This window comes from Marmota marmota, unplaced genomic scaffold, assembly GCF_001458135.2.
Source record: "Marmota marmota marmota unplaced genomic scaffold, marMar, whole genome shotgun sequence".
NCBI classification, from domain to species: Eukaryota; Metazoa; Chordata; class Mammalia; order Rodentia; family Sciuridae; genus Marmota; species Marmota marmota.
Genome location: NW_026007516.1, coordinates 63,698 through 82,184, shown reverse-complemented (window position 1 = coordinate 82,184; position 18,487 = coordinate 63,698). Strand labels below are relative to the sequence as shown.

At 38.9% G+C, this 18,487-nt stretch overlaps 2 long non-coding RNA genes across 2 annotated transcripts; both read right to left on the bottom strand.

Moving 5' to 3' along the window:
• Positions 1 to 3,108: 3,108 nt before the first annotated feature.
• Positions 3,109 to 4,643, bottom strand: LOC125614813. Its single transcript, XR_007345368.1, has 2 exons — positions 4,471 to 4,643; positions 3,109 to 3,644 (listed from the first exon to the last, which is right to left on the bottom strand). It is a non-coding gene; the product is annotated as an uncharacterized LOC125614813 (long non-coding RNA).
• A 1,460-nt stretch (positions 4,644 to 6,103) lies between these two features.
• On the bottom strand, positions 6,104 to 8,626 carry LOC125614814. Its single transcript, XR_007345369.1, has 2 exons — positions 8,589 to 8,626; positions 6,104 to 6,246 (listed from the first exon to the last, which is right to left on the bottom strand). It is a non-coding gene; the product is annotated as an uncharacterized LOC125614814 (long non-coding RNA).
• Positions 8,627 to 18,487: the final 9,861 nt, after the last annotated feature.

Here is an 18,487-nt window from a genome sequence, read left to right as displayed (position 1 = left end):
TTATGTCTTGTTGGTGTATGGTTCCCTTAAGCAGTATGTAGTGTCCCTCTTTATCCCTTTTGATTAACTTTGGCTTGAAATCTATTTTATTTGATATGAGTATGGACACTCCTGCTTGTTTCCGAAGTCCATATGAGTGATATGATTTTTCCCAACCTTTCACCTTCAGCCTATGTATGTCTTTTCCTATCAAATGCGTCTCCTGTAGGCAGCATATTGTTGGGTCTTGTTTTGTGATCCATTCTACTAGCCTGTGTCTCTTAATTGGTGAGTTTAAGCCATTAACATTTAGGGTTATTATTGAGATATGGGTTGTTCTTCCAGCCATATTTGTTTATTTATGTTACTAAACATGGTTTGTTTTCCTCTTTGATTATTTTTCCCCCCTTTACTGTCCTACCTCCCACTGTTGGTTTTCATTGTTATTTTCCATTTCCTCTTCCTGTAATGTTTTGCCAAGGATGTTTTGAAGAGATGGTTTTCTAGCTGCAAATTCTTTTAACTTTTGTTTATCGTGGAAGGTTTTAATTTCATCTTCCATCCTGAAGCTTAATTTCGCTGGATACACAATTCTTGGTTGGAACCCATTTTCTTTCAGTGTTTGAAATATGTTATTCCAGGATCTTCTAGCTTTCAGAGTCTGTGTTGAAAGATCAGCTGTTATCCTGATTGGCTTACCCCTAAATGTAATCTGCTTCCTTTCTCTTGTAGCTTTTAAAATTCTCTCCTTATTCTGTATGTTGGGCATCTTCATTATAATGTGTCTAGGTGTGGGTCTCTTATGATTTTGCACATTCGGCGTCCTGTAGGCTTCTAGGATTTGGGATTCTGTCTCATTCTTCAAGTCTGGGAAGTTTTCTCGTATTATTTCATTGAATAGATTGCTCATTCCTTTGGTTTGAAACTCTGTCCCTTCCTGTATCCCAATGACTCTTAAATTTGGTCTCTTGATGTTATCCCATATTTCTTGGATGTTCTGCTCATGGTTTCTTAACAGTCTTGCTGAGCTGTCTATGTTCTTTTCAAGTTGAAATACTTTATCTTCATTGTCTGATGTTCTATCTTCTAAGTGTTCTACTCTGCTGGTAGTATTCTCAATTGAGTTTTTAAGTTGGTTTATTGCTTCCTGCATTTCTAGGATTTCTGTTTGTTTGTTTTTTATAACCTCTATCTCCCTGTATAGTTGATCTTTTGCTTCTTGGATTTGTTTATGTAATTCATTGTTGAAGTGATCTTTCATTGTCTGATTTTGCTGTCTGATGTCTTCCTTGAGACTCCAGATCATCTGAAGCATGTATATCCTGAATTCTTTATCTGACATTCCATCTGCTGCAGATATTACCTCTTCTGAAGTTGAGTTGACCTGCATTGTTTGTGGTCCTTTCTTTCCTTGTCTCTTCATACTGTTAGTGTTTCTTTCTGCTTGGTGAATCTGTTGTGATGTTGAATTTTCCCCCATATATTTATATTGCTCTTGTATAGTTGCAAAGTCTCCCTCGCAGTCACGGGCAGCGGCTCTGCCCCTCCTCCAACTGGGGCAATGTGCCTACCCCGCCGGCAGGCTGCTGGGCCTGTTCTGCCGGTCGTTAGCAGGTCCACCTACCTTGCAGGCGCGGGCGGTGGCTCTGCCCTTCTGCAGGCCACTAGGCTTGTTCTGTCGGTGGTCGCAGTTCTGCCTACTTTACAGGCGCAGGCAGCGGCACTGCCCCTCTGCAGGCTGCTGGGCCTGATCTGCCGGTGGGTCGCCAGTCCGCCTACTTTGCAGGTGCGCAGGGGGGCGGCTCTACCCTTCCACAGTCCGCTGGGCCTGTTCTGTCTGTTGGTTGCAGGTGTGGACTGTTCTGTTGGTGGTCGAAGGTCTGCCTACTTTGCAGGCACGTGGGGCTGCTCTGTCCCTCCGCGGAATCCTGGGCCTGTTCTGCCAGTGGTCACAGGTCCACCTGTCTTGCAGGCGCGGGGGGTGGCTCTGCCCCTCCGCAGGCCACTGGGCCTGTTCTGCCGGGGGGTCAGAGGTCTGCCTACCTTGCAGGCGAGGTTGGCAGCTCTGCCCCTCCACGGGCCACTAGGCCTGTTCTGCTGGTGGTCACAGTTCCACCTTCCTTGGTGGCATGGGGGGAGGGGGCGGCTCTGCCCCTCAGCAGGCCGCTGGGCCTGTTCTGCTGGTGGTCACAGTTCAGCCTACCTTGCAGGCGAGGGGGCGGCTCTGCCCCTCAGCAGGCTGCTGCGCCTGTTCTGCCTGTGGGTCGCAGGCCCGCCTACCTTGCAGGCGTGGTTGGCAGCTCTGCCCCTCCGTGGGCCACTGGGCCTTTTCTGTTGGTGGTCACAGTTCCGCCTACCTTGCAGGCGCGGGGGGAGGGGGTGTGCTTTCGCTTTAACTGTCTTTGCTAAGTGTTTAAGATGAAGCAAGTCAAACTGACTTTTTTTCTTATCTATTGTTAACAGTCAGCTGAGTTTCCCTGGGAGTCCTCGGGGAACTTCATAGCAGCTTCTCAGTTCTGCTAGTTCCATTTATGTTAGGATGGGTCCAGGCCTTGCTTGACCATGTGGCTTTCCTCGGAAGCATCAGGGATGTTTCCCCTTTCTGATGACCCTCCTCTTCACAGCAAATGCACCGATTGGCCTTATGTCCTCCACTGGTGTCATTAATCTCCCTGATCAGGAAGTTATGTGGCTCAGAGTTGCAGAGCCCTTTGGAGAAGTCCCCTATTCCCTGATTCAGACTGACTCAGAGGGCAAGAGCCAAATTTTCAATTTTAAAACTTAATCTTAAACATCCAGCAAATAAGTTAACAGCCTTATATTAAGAGCATTGGGCTTTAATGTCTATCTCTCTATTCTCTAGGTGATAACTCCTTATCTTATGTTGACCCAGGTTGTGTTCTTAAAGCAGTACCTCTTTAAAACATTAACAGGCAATCCTTAAACCATCTATAAGCAAACTACAAAACAAAACTAACTAGGGTAAAAACATATTTAGCTTACATAATAGCTACCTTGAATTCTGGCAGGGTTATACATCATAATTCCCTGTTTGAGATCCTAGTAATCTTGGCATAAACCTACTTTTGGCCACAACTTTAACTGTACTGAAATCTGGCTTACTTCTTCCATAGTCACTTTCACATGTAGTGAGATGGGACAGAGCCTTATCTCAAGTAAGGCAGTGCTCTTTATAAATCTCAAGTACTATAGTTCTGAAGCTGATCATTTTATAAAGTTTACATAAATTGTTGTTCAAGTTTACATGAACATTAGCTAACATAATATAATATTACACCTAAAACATGAATTAAAGAAAGGCTGAAAGCTTTTAACATCTTGTAGAAAAGTAGCAAAGTATTTTTGTGTTTCACAATAAAACCTTTACACAGATTAGGCTCTCATTAACTTAAAAATACATTTAAATTGTATCTCAGTGTAAAATGTAACATGGAACTGTACATATCTTATTGATAACAAGTCCAGTTGTAGAACACAAATGATATAAATAAATCTCCAACATGTTTTTCTTTTAAGCCCAGAATTACCATACAACTTTAGAACACCAGCTTTATATAATGTTCTTTTGAAGCTTTTACCTTACACACTTGTATACCTGGAAGATATGAACACATTAATAGCACCATAATTAACCTTGCAAAAAGCTGTGTGCTTATATAGAACTAAGGGGGAGATGGTAGGGCTTAGATAAATGGCAGGCAACCCGTTTATTGGTAAGTTCTTCCAGATATCAGCTCCGGAGCCCAGGAATTAGTTCTCACTGGGGCTAAGGTTCTCCACCAGCAAGATTTGAGATTGGCGTCGGTGGGAGAGTTTACACGGGCAGGAACTTTTCACGCCACTTCAGAGAAGAAGGAGGTAGGAAGAAGTCCTTAGGTGCCATGTTGGCGTTACCAGCACCTGAAGAAAATCAGAGCGAATAAAAACAGAATGAAGATAAAGATTAAAGCAAAGGTCAATTTTTGGCAGAAGTTCCATGCTGGGGGACTGACAGAAAAGAGGCCAAGTGCCATGAGGAAGCTTAGAAGGACATAAAGATTCATGAATCCAGGGTGGCAGATTAAGAGGTTCTCCAAACTTGTTGTCTCCCGCTGTCTGATGTCCGTTGCATTCCATCGTGCCTGGTAGTGAGCTTCAGCACTGAGTGAACTGTTCTCTTGAAGATGTTGGGGGTTCATCGGTCATCAGAGGCCGGTAGTGCCTAAGCAGAAGCTGGTTGAAAGTTTGATTAGAAACTTTCTGCAATTGGGTTTGGAAGAACTTCATTATGCAGAGTAAGAGAGCACAAGAAATATATTGAAAAATAACAGTTGTTGTTTAACCATATAACCACCTTACACAAACCTTTTTTATCACTTACTTAAACCCTCTTAATTACTTAATCACATAGACTCTCTTATCCAGAAACACATTTTCCCTCTATTAAATCCATATGTAGAACCTTTTAGTTTCTCTTTTCCATCTGTTAACCTCCTTCTGTTCACATTTTGAAACAATATCTGTAAATTTCTGAATTTAAGCACATTATTTTATAGATATCAACATTTTATTAGGGTCTTTTTGAATACCTAGAAAAACTTATAAGCTTAATTTTAAAGACATCTTTACTTTTATCTGTTTACCCAATTTAAATTGAACCATTTGAATCACGTGAATCAAAGATATTTTGATCCATTTTTTTTTAATTTTTTTAATGAGCACTCCTCATATATCTGCCAATTGTCATATAACTGCATGATATATGGACATACACACATACAGACATACTGACATACAACACATAACACAAGTGTGCACACATACACAAGGCCTTGTAGCTGTTTTTTTTTTTTTCAGGTGAAATCTCCATTGCAATGTTTAAAAACTCCACAGTTGATCAAAAATAGAACTGATCAGAAAATATTAACCCGTCTGCAGGATCAAAATCATGAGCTCAAAAAAATACAGAATCTAAGAAAAAGCAAGAATCCTAAAAAAGATGACTGGCCATTAATTAGTAAATATCATATAATTTACTTTTTGGTTGGGGTCTAGTTTGAGTTCAGGTAAAAAGACACTTTTGCTCTTTTTTTTTCCTTGGGCCTGAGATCTGCCTCCTGCTGAGTGCTGCAGGCTTCTTTTATTTGCATATCAGCTTAAGTCCTGGCTGAGGTCTGGAAGGAACTGGGAAAACTGGAATTCTGAACAGAAACCTCATGCCTAAGGCATTTTAACCATAAGTCACAATTTCCAGGTTTTGATGTTGAAAATTATGATGCAAGTTTAAGATACAATTTATAAAATTTCATACCTTTACATTTTCCTACACTAGAAAAACTTGCTCACACAAAACTGAAAATAGGATCTTAATAATAAAAAAGCTACCACAGAAGAAATTTCTTCAGGATCATTAAGACACTTTCTTTGTTCTGAAGTTCCTAAAGTAGTATTAAGTTACACTAAATTACCTGAAAATTTTTAAAAAGAACCATACACTACCATGTGTGTCTAAAATTAAGCTTTAAAAATTCCCAGGACTGTTGTTAATTAATGTCATTTCAATAAGCCAGACCAACGTTTTAATTTAGCACCTTTTTTTCCCTGAATCTTACACACTGAGGGGAACAGATATCATATCATAATTTATTATTTGCCCAAGTTAATGCATTGGAATACCTAGTGAAATCTCAGGCTACCCAGTTCAAAATTGAAACTCTTTAATTTTTTTTTATCCTAAGGATTTAAGTTTTCTAGCATGACCTATCTGAAATCATGCTAAACAATTGCTTAAACCCAACTTTTAACTGTAAGATAGTGCAATGCTTTAGAAACCCATTCAGATTCCAAATTGTTACAATAAAAAAATCATCTTTTAGATACACATTCAGCCAAGATCATCCGTAAGAAACAATCTATAATATCAACACATTACTGCATTCATTGTCCCTTTTGTTAAGTAAACAGAGGTGGAGTAATCCTTAAAGTGCAGGTAAGGAATGAGGGAGTTCCCCAGAGCAAAATGGCTCTGGCAGCTGCTGGGAGTCTCTCAGCCCCACCTTTTACATCCAAGATTAGTTCCTCTGGTTTGGTTTGACCCCAGGCACTAGGCATTTTTTTAAATCTCCTAACTTTTCAGTAGTCAGCTCCCAAAAAGCTGATCCTCTGTTTGCAGTTGTTTCGAATGCTAGGCTTCCCCAAGAAAGCAGAGTGGGAACTCCTTAAAAGTCCCCTCGGGGGTGTCAAAATTTGTGACTGAAAATTTGGTTCCTATCCCCCAAAGCCAATTAACGCCAATTTAATAATGAGGACAGGGCTTTGAGAAAAGTCAAAGCGAGATGTCAAAGTTGTTAAATCCCCAGTAGGCATCTCCATTTGTACTCAAGCCGATTACTTGAGGGAAAGAAAGCATTGCTTTCCTAATCTCAGTTAGCAAAGGGAAGTAAAGTTTACCACCCGGTTTGGGCTGCATTTCCAAGCAACCCGACTCTGGGAAAACCCGTTCGCTTCTTTGGCCCTGGGATTTGGTGATCGCTGCGGCGGGAGGGGGGGGCAGTCTCCCGTCAACTCCACCTCCGCCCCCACCCGCCCGCTGTGGTGGAAATACACCCGGTGGCAGCCAGTCGCCAGCCGGGAGGAGGGGGAGGGGCGGTCCCCCTCCGACCTTACCCCCACCCCGCCTGCCCGTCCCTTGTGCCCGCCGGAGCACCCCCCCCTCCGGATAGGGGAGACGGCGAAGGGGCAGAGAGGACAGATGGGTGGAGGGGCCGGGAGGAACGGGGGCTGGAAAGATCCGCCGTACCGCCGAGTTGAATCCTCCGGGCGGACTGCGCGGACCCCGCCCATGCAGGAAGAGATTCGCAGGGGTCCTGCCAGGTTAAAACACATGGCTGTTGATCTAGATGGCCATGCAGCCCGGCTGAAAGACAATGTCTCTGACTTTGTGGATTAGAGGGAGTTACTCAAACAGAGATGATACAAACGTGACATGGACACACAGTAAATGTTTAACACAAGTTCAGAAGCAAAGATTAAAGACAGACAGTGAACTCAACCTGAGAAAAAGAATAGCTGGCAAGACCTGACGGGTTGGCAGCAGAATCCCTTCTCACCGAATGAGGGCCCATCCATCCCTCCCCGAGTCCTCCAAGGCGTCCCTTACAAGGACGTGGCCTGTGGCTTCAGGACATGTCTGTCCACCACTGCCAGGGGGAGCTCACACTCTCCGCTGGCAGCCACTCTGCCAACCCAAACCGAAAAACCGATCCCGAACAAAAAAGCTCTGAGAGCTCACGCTCTCCACTGAGCCAAAAACAAATCCTGAACCAAAAAGTTCTGAGCGATCGCAAAGGAAAAACAAGAAGGAGAAGAAGGAGGAGAAGAAGAGGAGGAAGAAGAAGAGGCGCCTTACTTACCCCCTAAAGGAGTCCGTTGGGGTCTCCTTGTCCGGCGATGCAAAGTTCCCAGCCAACGCACCAAATGTAAGGGTCCGGCGAAGTGTTGGAGAAAGAGACCAACAAGGGACCGTGACTCATGCAACAGCAAAAGGGGTTTATTGAGATTCCAGCATGCTGGGGCTCCATGCCCACTCAAGAAGGGAGAACAACCCAGAGCCCAGAACAGGGGTTGTTCAATGTTTAAGTACACTTTTTGGGGAGGGCGGGACTTTACATACATCACAGTCTCCTTTAACAAGTCATCATACACCGTGGGAAAGTCAAACAACAATTCTTAGACTTGATTAGTACATACATTGGTGGGAACAGGTCGGGCGGGGGTGATAGGTCAGTTCTAAAGCGGGGTACACATTCAAACTGATTGGTTTAGGCCCTGCGATGCCTACGTGCAAGACCACACAGAGCCCTTAAGTTATTAAACAACCAGGCAGTCAGGGGAAATATTTACTGGGAGGTTCCAAGCATTGTCTTAACAGCTACAGGAATTTCAGGTTGTGAATGTAGCATAGGAACTTAACAATACCTAATCCTTTACCTTTTAACTCAGGCCTTGAAGCTTAGAAACTTTACAATGCCCTTTCTTTTACCCTTTAACTTTTACACTTTAACTTTGATTTCTTTTACCCTTACAATGTAAATAATCTGGTACCTTTTTAATAACACTTGCTTCCCTGAATGCTGAATATGACACCAGAGAAGCATGCCCAGGCAGTGTAGAGTATAAAGTAGAAAGCTTTATTAAAGGATAGCAGAAAAGACTTGCTCCCAGAGGAAGAAGGGGACCAGGAATACATGGAAGGAGGAGGTCTTCCCTTTGTTTTTTAGCTAAGGTCTTCTTTTAGTCCTTCCACATTTCTGTCCTTTGTTTTCCTCTATCCTGCAGAGATAAAATACAGATGAGGAGGCCTAAAGGTGCGAGATAGGTGGTCTGTAGGAGTAATCTGGGCTGGAAGAGCCTGGGGTGGTTTGATTAGCACCTTGCTGTTTGCTGGGAGCTACTTCATTAACAGTTCTTTAGGATGCATTCCAGACCTTGGGGACATTAACATTTCAATATCCCCAGGTGTTCTTCCTAGGACTCCCTTCTGGATAATGGTCTCCAATTTCTTTATCTTACACAATATTAGACCCAATTTACCTAACTACACTAACTACCTATCTTTAAATCTGGCTTCACTGTTTTAACATTAATATTAACCAGTAGCTTTAATACTTTTTTAAATATATGTTTGGATTGAATCAATAACCCAAGAATCATTGAAGCAGAGAATCTAAGATTATCTTCAATTGTGGTTTCAGTTATCACAGAGTATGAGTTAAAATTCTCCATTGAAGAATTTACTATGTGTTGTGTTCTCATTCCAACCTCCCATATTTGTTCAGTCCTTAGTTTTAGAACAGTCTAACATAAGGTGCCCACAGATACAAAAGTCTCTTGGAATATTTAGAAAATATCAGTTTCTGAGTCTTGCCTTCTAGACATAAGTTTGACTATAAGTGTGTAGCCTCTAAGGGGAGTAGTTGTGAAAGACCTAGGCAACTTCACTTTACTTGGGACCCCATTTTGTTCTGAAACTTAACCCCTGAACTACTGCAGTAATAAAGCCAGGAAATACCACAGAAAGCTCAGCTCAAAGAGTTCTCAGAAAAGCCACAGTTTGTGATTGCCTAAGATAAGCCAAGATATCAAAGTATCTGAAATTCCAGACAGCCCCCACCTAGGTGTGGTGACCAATATTTAAACCAGAAGCCCTGCAGCTCAGCACATACCTTCCTTGTGACACCTTCATGGTTTAAACCAATCATTTTTAAGTGTGTCAACCCCTTGAGCTAACAATAATCCTTTCCAGATTCTTTCCCACCACTTAATCATGTTTTAGAGTTGTTTTATGATTTTCCCCTGGTGTGATTTGCTATGATGTATGTAAAGTCCCTGCCTTTTTCAGAGAGTGTATAAAACTGCTGCAAACCCTCAGCTTGGGGGCCCTCAGCATCACCAGTTGCTGTGTGTGCAGAGGATTGAGCTAGCTTGCAATAAAAGGCTCTTTGCTTCTTACAACAATCTTGGTCTCTCGTGGTCTTTTCAGGGTCCTGAACTCAGCATATCAGTTGGATGTTGTGAAGCTGGAAGAAATTTTCTGATGTTTCTTTCATCTAAAAGGAAGTTCTTTATGGGGTGACAATACCAAGAATTCAACTCAGAGGCATTCAACTACTTAGTCACATCAACCGCCCTTGTTATGCTCGAATTCGGACGGGACCCCCAAAAGACCACCAGAGACCAAGATCGATGTAAACAGCAAAGAGGTGTTTGTTGCTAGCTAGCTCGGTCCTCTGCGTTCACACACAGTAACTGGTGATGCTGAGAGGCCCGGACCCCAGGGTTTGCAGCAGTTTTATACATTCTTTTGAGAAGGCAGGGACTTCACATACATCATAGCATCTCTTAGCAAATCATCACACACCGCTGGAAAATCAAATAACAACTCTAAAACATGATTAGCACATCCACTGGCGGGAACAAGTTGGGTAGGGGTGATTGGTCACTACAAAACGGGTATTCATTTGAACTGATTGGTTTAAGCCAAGAGGAGTGTACGTGCTGAACTACATTATTTCCCAACATGTTATCAACCACCATAAACTACTGGGAGGGTCATCTGGCATTCCAGTTATTTCCCTGTCTCATGCTGATTGGTGGCTGCTAGGGGGTTGCTATGGATCCCCACCTAGCCTGACTGAGTCAGGGACACCTGGTGCAGCATATCTCTACTGTTATTTGTAGATAAACAACTTAGCACGGTGGGAATGTGCCTAGGAGTGCTCTGTGGGTCTTTCCAAGGACAAAGGTGATGTCCCTTCCTTGGATAGGCTTTGCTCTGAGGTAGAGGCTTGTTTTTCACCCTATTTTACATTTTATTTAGAAACAGTTCGTTAGTGCCTCACTATTGCTGAGGCTGCTTTGAACTCCCCATCCTCCTGCCTCAAACTCCCAAGTCCCAGGGATTACAAGCATTCCCACCATGCGTAACTGAAATTTCATTTTTTCAAAATTAAATACTGTGAATAAAGCTACAATAAAAATTTAACTGCAGTTATTTCTTTGAGAAAAGTTTCCAAATTAATTAACTTATATACCCAGAAATATTATTACTGGAGTTTATGGCATTTTTTTAAACCCAGGTTTATTATTATTTCTTATTATTTTAATTTATTTATGTACTCGAGATTAACCCATGGGCACTTTGTCACTGTGCTATAGCCCAACCTGTTCCCCTTTTTTGAGTCAGTGTCTCACTCATTTGCTTAGGACGTTACAAAATTGCTGAGACTGGTCTTCAACTTAAGATCATCTTTTCTTATGCTCCTGAGTCACTGGGAGAACGGGCATGTGCATCCTTGCTCTGCTACACAAAATTATTATTAGTGGAATATATGTCATTTTTATCTTAAGCTTTTGAAGAACCTTTACACTTTTTTCAAAAATATATTTATTAATTTTATATTTCACCAATATTTTTGCATGTATATGTATTCTGGCATCCCTGTAATCTTTCAGATATTTCTGTAATCTTTCAGATATTTCTTTGCTTTTGTTTGGTTTGGTACTGGGAACTAAACTACATCCCCAGTCCTTTTTATGTTTTATTTTGAGACAGGTTTTACCAAGTTGTTTAGAGGTTTGCTAAGATTCAGAGACTGTCTTTCAAATGACAGTTCTCAACCTCTGGGATTACAGGCTTCTGCCACTTCACCTGTCTCACAGATTTTTCCTAAAGCCATTCTAAGAGCACTGAAGAGGGTGTAGGAAACCTATTGGACTCATGCATTAAATCTCCCAGTCAATTTATGTGAAGTAGCCATTGTAAGAGTGTTCTGCAAAGATTTGTTTGAATAAACAGGGATTTCTTGTTTCTAACCACTGTTCTAAATCACTATTGGGTATCATAGTCCATGAAGGTGCTAGAAAAACAATGTACACTCATTGGTTTTCAATCTATAGATTAGCATAAGCTCAGTCACCTTTCCAGAGCTTGGAACTTCAGTACATAGTAACTTAAACATAATATGTTCAAGTTGAGAAACTCAGTGTACAAGCAAACTCTTTTTATGAGTAATTAATAGTTCTGGCTTTATTACTGGGGTGAGCATGTTTGGGGCTGAGCTCATGAATTGCTAAACTCACTCAGGGATCCAGTTTTTTATTGTATTTCTCCCTATTACATCCACAATACAAACTCGGGAGAATTTTTTCTGACAGCAACAGCAATTGGGAAAATACATTGGCAAATGTCTTTTTGAGATAATCTCACAGCTCTGATATTTGGCTATTTCTCCTGCCTTGAACTCAGCTCATAAAACATTTGCAGAGGCTTTTATGGCTCCTAGAAATCACCATATTTTCTGTGGCTTAGACACTAGTATATCACTTCTCCTACACATCTGTTTTTCTGTGAGTGATGCTGGCAATAGAGATTTGTTCCCAAATGCAGTGCTTTGCTCAAGAAAAGACTAATATTTAGTGTACCCCCGCTTTTCATTCTGATGGAAGGTATATATTTTCTAAATTGTCAAATGTACTTAAGTCTCTCTACTCATTTATAACTTTGGTAAAGAGACACTCAGAACATGAGTAGCTTTTTATTAACTGTATTCATAGATGGAGGCAGAACCCAGAATTTTAATATTCTGCTTTATTTTCAACATCATCCCCCCTTAACATAAGCCTTTTATTGTGTTTCTAAGTTTGGAACGGAATACCTTGCACATTCTGCATACACACTCTACTAGTGAACTGTGCTACTAGTCCAAACTTTCAACATCAGATTGGATAATTTCCCAATTCATGTCTAATATTATTTTTTAAATGAATGGTTTTCTATAGGCCTTTCTATTGCTCTTAACAATGCCGAAAACATCAGATGTATGTATTCACATTTGGCTAATTTATGATTCATTGTTTGTATTATTGCACATAATTTCATAATACGCATTAATGTAACATAACAATAGTAACTTTTTGGTCTTCAAATTGGAAGTTTTGAGCTAATTTACATATTTTTTTCCTAGATAAGTTTCAGAAAAACAATTTAAATATACAAAAATTTTAATGGGGTATATTATACATTAAACTGAGATAAATAGTTTTCTTTTTAATTATGAGTTTTATTTACACACATGGTGGGTATAATGGAGCATTTTATGTCCTCTTTAAATTTTTTGTTTTCTATTTAAGTTACACATATGGTTTTTAAAAGCTTCTATACATGTGCTGTGTTACATAGATATCACTTGTATGCAATACTTATGTAATATTTTGTTCTGTCAATTAAACTGGATATAATGATGTTGTAGAAACAGAAAAGGCAAGGCACCGAAGATAGCAGTAAACAGTTTTATTTGGCTGCAGCCAGGTTCAAAGGGCACAGCTTTTGCTGTAATGAAGCAATTCCCTAAACCCTGAATTCAGGTAGTTTCAGAGTTTTATACCCAGCATGTAAAGGGAGGGGCTCAGAAGTTCACAGTCTACAGAAGTTCACATAAAAGCATTTTTTTCTTTCACTGTTCTGGACAAGTTAACCCTTCAAGGAAAGCACCTGAGAAGAAGAGATCTTCTTCTCCCATTTCTTCCCTCCTCTTCCAGCTATTAATTACCATAGAGCTCAATTGGTAACTTCTCTTATCTTAGAAATGTAGACATCTTTGTGAAGCCCCAGCTCAAGGCTAGAGGCCTTGCTTACACATTTTTACAAACTACTCTACTGGATACATGTTTGTGAGAGACTAATAAAGGGGTGTCCAGCACCTGGAGTGCTGATTTTTCCTGGCCAGTGGTCAAGTAAAACAGGAAAACATGCAAATTAGAAGTTTATCTACATTGCACTCTTTTGTAGAAACTCTTGCTGATAGTCCTGAAATCAGCCAAGGTGAAAATTTCTGGAGAAGCCCAGTTAAGACTTTTCTGTGGAGAAAAGGGGTGCAACTTCAATAAAACTAAAAATGTTTCTCATCCAAAAAAAAAAAAAAACATTTTTTTCAAACTATAGTATTTATTTATTTTGAATGTACCTCCTCTTTGCACCTATTTTTCTGGTTTCAATTGCTTGGGCTAACATATCTGAAACCTTATGCTATCAAGTAACTATATATTATCAAGGTTCAGAAGCACAGAAATTTCTATAGGCTATGCTACTGGCTAAGGAATATCTTATATATTAAAATATTAGCAATTTACATTTCTTCTCTAATTCAAGATAATTTTTTGTCCTAATCAATACTGTGTAATGTTTTTTGTATCTGATTTTAGTTTGTATTTTTATAATTTGTTAAGATGTTGAGAGGTTTTAATTTTTGAACATTTTTACTACCAAAAGTGTCATTTCCTTTTTTATTAAACATGCTTAATTTTATGTGAGATAATTAGTTTCCCACTTTGTCATTTCTCTTTATACTTTTTTTGTAGTTGTTGCTGTTGTTTTGAAAGACCTAAGCAATATCATTCTACTTGGGACCTCATTTTGCTCTGAAATTTAACCTCTGACCTACTGCAGTCCTAAAGTTAGGAAAATACCACAGAAAAGCTCTGTGGAAACAGTTCTCAGAAAAGCCACAGATGGTGATCACCTAAGATAGGCCAAGATATCGAAATATCTGAAATTCCAGATGGCCCCCACCTAGGTGTGGTACCAATATCTAAACTAGAAGCCCGGCAGCTTGGCATGTACCCCCATTGTGACATCCTCACGGTTTAAACCAATCAATTTTAAGTGCATCAACCCCTTGAACTAACCAATAATTCTTTCCAGATTCTTTCCCGCCACTTGATATGCTAATCATGTTTTAAGGTTGTTATTTGATTTTCCCGTGGTGTGTGATGATTTGCTAAGAGATGCTATGATGTATGTGGGGGTCGCTGCCTTCTCCAAAAAATGTATAAAACTGCTGCAAACCCTGGTCTCGGTGCCTCTCAGTATCACCAGTTGCTGTGTGTGCATGGAGGACCGAGCTAGGTCACAATAAACACCTCTTTGCTGCTTATATCGATCGTGGTCTCTGGTGGTCTTATGGGGGTCCCGAATTTGAGCATAACAGTTGTTGTTGTTTTGTTTTGTTTCATTTTGTATTTAAATATTTTATAATTTAGTTGTGGCTGGACAAAATATCCTTATGTTTTTTTATTTATTGATATGGGGTGCTGAGGATGGAACCAAGGGCCCCAAATGTGCCAGGTGAGTGACCTACCACTAATCCATCAACCCAGCCCAAATTTGTACTGTTTAATGAACAAAATTTTTGTTTTAATGTTGCCCAAATTATAAGTTTTTAACATATTTGTGTAACTTTTTGAAAATAAATAACTGCTCTGTTTTGTGGTTCTTGAGATTTAAACCAAAGCTGCTATTACACTCATCAACATCCCCAGTCTTGTTTTTTTAATCTTACATAGAGATAGGTTGTCAGCAAGTGGCCCAGGCTGAACTTGAAATTTTAATCTTCCTGCCTTAGTCTCCCAAATAGATGGCATTAGAGGCATGCACTATGGCATATTCAATATAAATTCCTTTTATTCATGCTTGGGTTTGAATACAGGAGCACCTTACAAATGAGTATTTTTTTTTATATGTTATTTAGTGACAGGGTCTCACTGAGATTCATAGTGACTCATTTTGGTGAGGGTTGCATTGAACTCCCAATCCTCTTGCCTGAGTCTTCAGAGTTTTGGGAATTAAGGGATGTGCCACTCCATCTAGCACAAATCCCTTGTTATAGTTTTGACAGATATGCATTAGGTATTGAAACTAGGGGTGGTATACCCTTAAGCTACAGCCATATATACAGGCCATTTATTATTTTATTTTTATACAGAAACTTTCTCATGCTTGTCACAGACTTGCTAAGTTTTTGAGGCTTTCTTTGAACTTTTGGTTCTTCAGCCTCTGCCTCACAAGTCATTGGGATTATAAGTGTCATACCATTCACAGCTATATTTTATTTTATATTCAAGTATATATTACTTCTGAAAATGATGTGGTTTTTTTTCTGGTATTAAGAAAGCATATAATATACTTTCCCTTAAAAATCCCCTCATCCCAACGGTTTTTCTTTGAAAATAATGTCACATATATATTTCTGCAAAGCCCTGCAAAATTTCTCTAAATTTCAACTGTTTTTTTTTCTTTTTTTCTCAATAAAAGTTCTGTGTTACTTACACAAGTATATTTATTCAAATTATTATAAGGTATATACTTTTTTCTGTAAATTTATAGTATACAAAAATGTGTTCTAAAATCATCTGTTGTTCAGTGATGTACTTCAAGTAAAAATAATATGTAGCCTAAACATTCACTAATACAATAATCTAGATGTCAGTATTCACTATGACATTATAAAAAAAATTAGAGTGCATTTCTTGCAATGTTTACCCATCATTTAATGAGGCATATTTTGCATAGGTACATGCATATTACCATTATATGTAATTAATATTTTATTGCTATATCTCAATTTAATCATATGTCTTTCAAACTAATTTGTCATTTGGAAGCACCCACACATGACACACTGTGCATATGTACCTTTTGTGTGTTTTGAAAATTTTTGCTTTTGCTTAATATGTTCTGTCCTTTACTCTCCTTTTTACGAATAGTGTTTTCAAAATTATTGATTTTCATGAATTTTAGACCTTTTATTTTATCTAATGAAGTCTGTAGATTTTCTTTTTATCCTCAGTGTTAGATGCATACCATTATATATAGCTTTAATGTTGTGTAATCAACCCCTAATATTTTGCATATTTTCCCCCAGTTCTGAGCACTCTGGACAATTAATGTCGAATGGAGGGGATCTTAAAATTATTCATGCACAAGGCAGGAAATGGATGGAGCAGGATGTAAGACTGGTGGATGCTGTGTTTGCAGGTGGCATTTATTTTTGCTGGGGGTTTGACTCAGCTGGGGGTTTGGCTCAGTTGTAGAGTGCTCACCTAGCATGTTAAAGGCCCTGGGTTCAATCCTCAGTGCTACATAAAAATAAATAAATAAAATAAATGAATTGTATTCAACTACAACTGAAAAATAAATATTTCAAAAAATTGTGAAATATATGGGGGTAGGGAGGAAAAGAGCAATAAAAAATAAAGAAAAAAACTTGAGCAGTAGAAGGGTTCATATGCATCAAGTCTACAATGGCTGCATGAGGGTAGAGGGGTAGTCTTCTTGGAAGCAATAATAAAATTTTGGAAGAAAGAAAAAGGTAACTGTTGCACAGTTCCCAAGTGAGAGAGCCAGGTGAATGACTTCTCTGTTTAACTCTTCTTTTCTATAAGTGGAATTGGAGTTCACAACATATTCCTCAGTAAGTAGTAAAACACCATTTCCAAGTACTTTTACACTTTTTCAAGGCAACAAGCTCTCTTTGACAATTCCAGGCACATTACATCTGTTTACTTTTTAGTTATTCATTTATTCATTCCATTATTTATTTGTTTATTTATTCACTTTTCTTTAGTTGTCATTGTTTTGATATTCCTGGTGATTATATAATGGTATAAATATCCTGAATGTTAACTTATCTAATATTGGTTTATGTGTTTATTTATATACTTGTTATTTGAACATTATCCCCTTTGCCAAGCCTGATTTATATTAGGTCTTAATCTTGTTTTATGAATACTTGATAAAAACACATTATTTCAAACAGCTCAAGGATCTATCACCCGAGCATAATCCAATCACAAACTAAAGTGGGCCTCTGGGTCAACTAAAAGCTGTGTCAAAACTCCTCTTTGTTCCTATACATACCTTAGAATAGGACTCCTCTCTCACTTGTATAAGTTTGAGAGCAGACTAACTTCCCAAAAGCAGCATTTAATAAACTTAGATGAGTTTCCAATGACTAACCCACTATTATTTTTAAGTTGTTTAAATTCTTGACCTTGAAAGTGTCACTGATTACTTTTTTATTCTCTCTCTCTCTCTCTCTCTCTCTCTCTCTCATATTACAGGTCTAACACACAAATATTTTTCTGGTAAGAAACATCCTCAGCCCTTTATAAAATATTTTATATAGAAAAAAGGGTTTTTTTTTTTAGTTTCTTAGAGCCTCACTAAATTGCTGAGAATGGCTGGCTTTGAATTATTAATCTTACACCCACAGCCTTAGAAGACTCCAGGATTACAGGCATGTACCACTTCACACAGGTTTTGATACTCTCTTTAAAATACTCCATCACAACTCTAATAATTAAAATTGCATCACTCTTTTCTAATGCAGTAATATATTATTAACTAAAATACTTTTGAAACAAATTTATTGAATGACTACCATTTTATTCCCAGAGTTTATTCTGTTACCTCTTTAGGACTTGGTAAATGGTCTTCTTTCTTCTTCTAAGAATATGGGTATCTCTTGTTATCAAATGGGTTTATTATAAGTATGTTGAAAATTATTATTCTTAACCTATCACCAATCCCCACATTTCCAAGAGTATTGAGGGCAGAAAAAGAACAATATTCATAACTAATGAATTACTTTCTGTGGAAACATAGTTCCAGTGTCCAAGGTGGATTGCAATCAAGATTCTTCAGTGGTAATGTGGTGTCAGAACCACCACCCTAGAGATTTGGGAACCTCTAAAGCACCATGTACATCTCAGAATCTTTCACTCACCTTTTAAATACAATTACTGCTGCTTGCATAAAAAAATAAAACACTATGTATAAGAAAGGTAAATGAGAATTAAATCCTCTGGAGGCACCGAGGTTGACCTTTAATTCTAGATAATTAGTCAAATAAGAAAAACCTTGAAATTGCCCCATCTTTCCCAACTACATGAAATAGAACATTTAGATTACTGAACTGAAATAACAAAAATGCGTTTCAGGGATGTGGTATCAAAGAAATTTTAATGGCAGAATCTTGGAAATGTGGGACAAAATTATACACACATGTATAGTCATATAGAGAAAAAGATAAATGATAGTTCATAAGTGCAGGGGTAAAATCAGTGTGCTGCATGATTTGTATGTACAAGGTAACATCCAAAAGATAAAGAT